A 7,505-nucleotide genomic window follows, 5' to 3' on the forward strand; every position below is an offset into this window, starting at 1 on the left:
GGTTAGGTTTGCTGAGACCGGAGGGCAATACTGATGATGGTCAAAGCAGTCCCTACTAATAGTGAAGATGAATCGATCTCTCTCAGTGAAAGAGGGAACCACTGGTGAAAAAGAAGAGCCATGAATAGTGAGGACAAACCTTCAAAATATATTTTAGATGATGCAGACAAAATTATTGCAATTGCTTGTGAATGTGATCATGACCTGAACAGCAACATCACAATTTAAAGAGTGATGATATACACCATCTCATACTATCAGGAGATATACAACTGCAACCAAAGGGCTTGAAAGAAATGACTAATGAGACTTCCGTCCCAGTGCCTTGTCTACGGTATCTGATAGTGATCTGTTTTTGAAGTACTGAGAGCCAACAAATGAAGTCTTTACACCTCAGGTGTTTACTTTTCCACTCACTTTTTTCGCCAGCTTACTCTGGCTGATTTTCACTCACCACCAAATGGCTCCCATGACTATAAACTCCCTCCGCCTCTGCTCAAACCAAACCTCACTCCAGCAACTCTTGAAGTAGTACTGAACAGTTCGTCTTTTTGTGTTTATTTGTTAAGTATTATTTGCTTTCACTATGTACCTTACACGTATTACTGTATTTTATTGTTTATTTACATTATAGTTCATATTCATTGAAGTATAAAAGGAATAAAAACATAATTTGTATAAAATTCCTGGAGGTGCATTGTGTACTGCAGGCAAATATATCTACTGTGTCCATTAAACGGTCGATAATTAGGTAATTAGTGTTTTGAATGCTTTGTATCATGTAGGAATCCTTGAAAGGTTACTGTACAGAAATCTACAGCAGTGTCTCTGAGGCCAGCTGAGGAGGAAGGTCCACTCATTTTAAAAATTTCCAACCCCACACAGGAAGTATTATGCAAAATATAATAAAAAGAAATGACAAGCATATCAGGTAGGGTTAAATTGATTGAATTCAGGGAGCACTGCTGGATGGTGGCCGTTCCTACTGTCATTCATATGCTGCTACCATCTAGCTCTTCAGGAAAGCCAGAGCCCCCTCATGAACGTATTCCCCACAGCACTGGAGAGGGGAGTGTGCTCTGAACCCACTGGAGGAAGACAGTTGGAAGTTGAGTGAGCAGATTTTACTTAAAAAATCCACTCTAGCATTCCAAAGCCATTCTAAGTCTTTGGGTACCTTATTCAACAACGTACAAGAACATTCTGGCATTTAAATTGTACTTAGTGTAATGCTATCTATGGGTCCAGGTTTGAGTTAACAAACCAAGCAAAATGATAAAGCCAGTTCATGACCTTTGAGACATGTATTGAATCCAGACTCTACTTAGTGCACTCACATTAATGAAGGATATCAACATCCTTCTTTCACCCTGGTCCAATACCATTAGGGTCCATTCCCATACATATTCCTTTGGTCTGACAATTTCTAGCATCGACACCCATGTGGAGCAGTAGGAGCTTCACACATTTTTATGATGGCCAATTTTATGTGTCAACTTGGCTGGGTTGTAGTCCTCAGTTATTCATTCAAACACTAATCTAGGAGTTGCTCTGAAGACATTTTGTAGGTGTGATCAACATTCAAAATCAGTTGACTTTAAGTAAAGGAGATTATCTTAGATAATCTAGGTGGGCCTGGTTTAATCAATTGAAAGTTCTTAACTGTAGAACTGAGATTTCCTTGGGAAAAAAGAAGAAATTTCATTCATCTACAGCAGCTTTAGCTAATATCCAAGAATTCTGGTTTTCCCTTACTAATGGCCTGGACTCACCAGACCCCACAGGAGCAGAAGCCAGTTGTTTGCAACAAATCCCTTAATATACATGCACTACTGCTCTGTGTCTCTTGTTGAACCATGACAGATACTGCTTAGGATGCAAATTAATTTGTATCTTCGTAGGCAATTTGAGATATTTAGAAAGTTGAAAGTATGCTCACCCTAAATCCAAGTTTAGTATAAATGTTTAAACATTTATTTTAGACATCTAGTTTAAACATGATTACTTAAAACCCCAAGGAAACTCTCTTTCATTTGTGTGAAAGAAATATATATTTAAGAATTTTTCTTGTAATATTGTTTACTGTGTTACTATTTAGAAACTAATTGTTCACCAACTGGAGAATGAATGAATGAATGAATGAATACCTTGTAAGAACAGGAAGTAGCAAACCAAACTCTCTGTATCAATATACATAAATATAATAACATATACTATGGATATGATACAATATAATGTAATATAATGTAACATAACATTATATTTTATATAAGAAGAAAAATGGTGATGGTGATATCAGGGGGAGTAGTTTTTCATTCTCTTTGAATTAAAGTCAAAACAAAATAAACAACCACCATAGAAACCAAACAAACGAAAAACAGGAAATATCTTCAAACCAATTAGGTAACAAAATATTCTCACGAATTCTAAATTGTAAGTGAGTGGGGCCAAAGTATCAAAACCAGAAAGACCCTATGTGATTAAACAAACAAACAAAAAGTAGAGCATAAAACAAAACAAAACAAAACAAAACAAACCCCAGAATATCTAAAGGCCCTTGACCTGGAGCACTCAGAAATCACTAACAAGTACTCATTTCCTAAGGCAAAGTCTTCTTGGGAGCTCAGTGCCCCTATTACAAAAAGTGGACAAGACCGCACAGCCCTAATTCAAGGGCAAGTGTAAGAGGACCATAGAGAGGTCAAATAATGCTGGGCAGTCTGGGCCTTATCAAGTCTTGAAATTACTCAGGATGCACCCTCTTCCAGGGCTAAGACCTGCATTGAGGAGAAACCCAAATTAAGCAGGAGAGAGTGACTGGGGGTGACTTTGGAGTGATCCTCCAACCAGCTGGTGGCACTCTGGACATGAAGAGGCAGCTCTTTGTTCTTACTGGAAAAGTCCCTTACTCTGGATTTGGATTCCAGTGTTGCTGATACCTTAGCCTCTGTCGTAGTATTCTACACACCCTATTCCTTGTCACTGCTGTCAGGATCCTCAAGCTTCTCTCTCACGTGTGCTTTCTCATTTCCTGCTGGTACACAGTAGCCAAGTTCTGTAGGTCTTCTGGTGAATAATCTCTTCCCTCTCTTAGCAGGACAGACTACCCCCAGTAATGCAATGCTGATAATTAAACTTGGTTATCGGTCTAGTGGCCAGCAATGGAGGTAGAGGCAGATCTTGAAAGGCATGTGTATTAGTTGAGGTCCGTGTGCATCCTTCAGGCAGGAAGGTTGCAGGGGTTGGAGAGCTGGGTGTTATCTTCTAGCAAGGGGAAAATAGTCCACTTATGCAGACCCAGAAGGCTCCAGGGCATGTAGAGATTCAAGATTTTCAGTCACATATAGCCTGTGGCCCCTATCCTAAGTCTTAGGGCCGAACTCTTCTGATCTGGCCTCTGACTTTGGTTAGGAGCTTGTTGAGGCCGTTAATTCTGACTTTTTTGAAGTTTTACTTCGGTTAAATGTTGTTAAAGAGGCTTTCTGATTTTATGCCATGCTTTAAGTTGTCAAGCGGCTGACCTGAGCCCATCATTTAGTTTTCTCTTCAAACAAAGGTGCCAAGAGTATGAAACCATCTGAGTATCAAAATGAATAATTTCTGCCATTGATAGAAGCACCAAATCTGTTATACTCCATGAGACTATAAAGGTAATTTTTAAAAATACCATTGGTCACCTTTGGAGGTTGCAAGGGAAACAACTTATTCTGAAACCTGGTGAATAAAGGAAAATGATAATAAATAAAAATTTCCAAAATTAAATAATAGCAAAGTTGTAACAGGAAATACAAAAAAAAAATAGTCAAAAGGTATGTATGGTATGATGCTTTTTGTGTAACATGCAAAAGAATAGTGTATATTATTTATAGATACAAACATATGCAGCAAACTTTAAAATATATACAAAGTGATAAACAACATTTCAGGATAGTAATTATCTCAGAGAGAAGAGAAGATAATGAGATCAGGGAGTTTTATACAAAAAACTTTATAGTATTTATAATGTACTTCTCTAAAAACAATTAGAAAAATATCTGAAGCAAATATTGCAAAATGTTAATATTTGGCAAACTTAAGAGGTGGTTGGTACACAGTTTCTTGATTATTCTCTCATGATTATGCTTGAGGTTTTTCCTGATTTTTAAAACAAATAAATAAAATTGGGGCACCTGGGTGGCTCAGTCGGTTAAGCATCTGACTTCGGCTTAGGTCATGATCTCATGGTTCATGAGTTCGAGCCCCATATTGGGCTCTGTGCTGACAGCTCAGAGCCTGGAGCCTGTTCTGGATTCTGTTTCTCCCTCTCCCTCTCTGCCATTCCCTGCTTGTGCTCTGTCTCTCTCTCTCAAAAATAAATAAACATTAAAAACATAAATAAAATAAAATAGTAGACTTTATAAGTTCTGTGTCTAGTCTGAGTGCCTGAATGATGGTGGTATCCTTCAATGTGACCTAGAGGAAAAGAACAACCGATTTCCCAGCGAGGGAATAAGGGCTGAAGCTTTGCCTATATTAGTTCAGAGAAACTAGTGTATTTCCACCTTGCACAGAGCAAACACCTTCATGCCTTTCTTTTCTTTTCTTTTCTTTTTCTTTAATTGATTTTCTAGACTAGTTAGGCATGTCATGAAAATGAATGGCCTCAACTTAGTATGTCTAGATTTTTATAAGAATGTAATAATGTTTTCTGTTTTCTGAAGGCCTGATGGAGAAACATGGACGAAATAGAAGGCCAGTTACATGTGCTCAAAGTTTTGCATAGGATTAGTTGTAGTTTGACCCTGAATAGATTAGTATCAAACAGTGAAGATGTCTTCAGCTTCGGCTCAGGTCATGATCTCACAGTCCGTGAGTTCGAGCCCCATGTCAGGCTCTGTGCTGACAGCTCAGAGCCCGGAGCCTGTTCCAGATTCTGTGTCTCCCTCTCTCTCTCTGCCCCTCCCCTGCTCATGCTGTCTCTCTCTCAAAAATAGTAAGTAAACATTACAAAAAAATTTCAAAGTTCATTTTTAAAAACATGGATGATAAAACACCTCATGGTCAAACTGATGTGAATGAATTATGTCTGCTGCGGACACTCTCCTCACATACTGATGAAAGTGAAGTACATGGGCTAGTTGAGCAGCCTGCGATGAAGGGGCAGCAGTAGCAGGGGCTGCTAAGGGGCAGCAGTAGCAGGTGTCGCTGAAAAGATGATGTCCCCAACAATCCCTTTCTGCTGAGGATCTGCCCCTTTGTGCTATTTATTTTGTCCCAATTTGTAAGTTTAAGAATGTGAATTCTAGGGGCGCCTGGGGGCTCAGTCGCTTAAGCGTCCGACTTTGGTTCAAGTCATGATCTCACAGTCCGTGAGTTCGAGCCCCACGTCAGGCTCTGTGCTGACAGCTCAGAGCCTGGAGCCTGCTTCGGATTCTGTGTCTCCCTCTCTCCCCGCCCCTCCCCCACTCATGCTCTATCCCTCTCTGTCTCTCAGAAATAAATAAAACATTTAAAAAAAGATATCTCTAATACTTAAAATGCATTTTGTTGGAGTTGTTATATCGGAAGGAGTAAGAACAGGTAATGAGCTAATCTTCACAGCAAATAATAGACTAACATTCATTTAGCATTCTGAGTGCTAGGCTGTCTCATAAGCACTTTGTGTGCATTATTGCCTTTTAATAATTACAACAACCCTTTCAAATAAGAATTGTTACTTAGTTTCACAACTATGGGAGCTCCAACTCAGATGGGTTAAGTATCTTGCCAAGGTCATTCAGTAGCTCACACACTTACTTACTGCCTTGCCTGAAATTCCCCAGGGTTCTGGGGAAAAGGCAGTATAGCAGGATGGTTAGGAGTATGGGGTATGGGAGTCAGGCCAGATCTGAGTTTGAGTTTGTTGTTCACTATCCCTATGGCTTTGGGGAGTCCCTTAATCTACTTCTCAATTTCCTCACTAAAAATGGCAATAATACCAAGTCCCTGATTTCACAGGGTTTTTATAAAGAGAAATGAGATGATCCATATAAAGTCCTTCTTACGTGGACAAGACCTTTGTATCGTTGCATGCTAGCTAGGAGATGCTTTAGGATAATGCAAAGGTATGACTAATATGAATGATAGGCTTTTGGGAAGATATTTTTGCCTGGTACCTTTGGGATTAAACTGTCTAGTTGGCTCCTATATACAGACAGGCTCTAGGTTAATCCACGCTATGGATCATATGCATGTGGATCATTTTAGAAAGAGCTCTTCTCCACAATGGTGACAAAGCAGAGAAATGACTTCTCGGACTTCCTTTTCTTGTTCGGAGTCCAGGAGGCTAGGATCCAAGTTCATTTCTCCTCTGCGTGATGAGAAAGAGTAACCCTGTTGATGGGTGAGGTTATCACATATTTTTAAGTTTTGGACAAGCAATGAACTCACAGTGGATGTCCTGTCCGCACTGAGCAGGCCACGGTGGAGCAGCTTCAAATGAGAAGTCAGTGGTAGATGCTTCTCTCAGTCTACTTGCCAAGCTCAGTCAGACCCAATGGGAATTGTTAGCAAAGAGCCAAGGAGACCAGCTCAAAGTTTTTAAAGGCTTTTATTATTTTTTAACTTTATTTATTTATTTTGAGAGAGAAAGAGAGAGAGAGAGAGTGAGTGCATAAGAATGAATGGGGGAGGGGCAGAGAGAGAGAGGGAGAGAAGCAGGCTCTGTGCTGTCAGCGCAGAGCCTGATGGGGGACTCAACCCCACAAACTGTGAGATCACAACCTGAGCAGAAATCAAGAGCCTGACGCCTAACCCAATGAGGCACACAAGCACCCCTAAAGGCTTTTGAACATAACTACTAATTATAAATGTAAAATACTATTTATTGTGCTAAATGGGAAAATAGAGAATTTCTATGTATACTGTGAAAGTAGGGACATTTTCCAGTAACAGTCCTAGTTATAATCACGTCCTCCTCTACATTTTCTCTGAAATATGCATTTTCATGGGAAAAAAAGGGATTATTTTAAAAGACAACTTCACAGATATTTTTCATGGCTGCTGTGTATTTCCACCATTCTGTTGAAAAGGCTTCTTTCTGTGTCATGTTATGAAATTTAAGTCAACATGACATAATTCTTTCCCCCTTAGAAAAGCAAGCTCACCTCCTTGGGTGCAGCAGTTGGCTAATTTAAACATCAAAGAGAGGGCCTATGAAAGTGGTCACCTTTCATCTGAGGTTTCATTCTGGGAGATGGTGTTTCACACACTAATCTTAACGTATAGCTGAACCGAGCCCCCATACAGTATGGTTCTTTGGAGGAATGATTGCTTGCCTTTAGCTTCTTGCATTCAGGCAGGAATTCTCCAAGTGCAGAGATCGGGATAGTACAAGCATTTGTTTTTGATAAGGCCTGGGGGATTTTCTCAAAAGTGTGTTAAAAAACATATTTTTCTTTTTTTGAAAAAATTTTTAATTTTTTTTTAAATTTATTTCTGAGAGGGAGACAGAGCATGAGTGGGGGAGGGGCAGAGAGAGAGGGAGA

The sequence above is a fragment of the Acinonyx jubatus genome, chromosome F2, assembly GCF_027475565.1.
Source record: "Acinonyx jubatus isolate Ajub_Pintada_27869175 chromosome F2, VMU_Ajub_asm_v1.0, whole genome shotgun sequence".
Lineage (NCBI taxonomy): Eukaryota > Metazoa > Chordata > Mammalia > Carnivora > Felidae > Acinonyx > Acinonyx jubatus.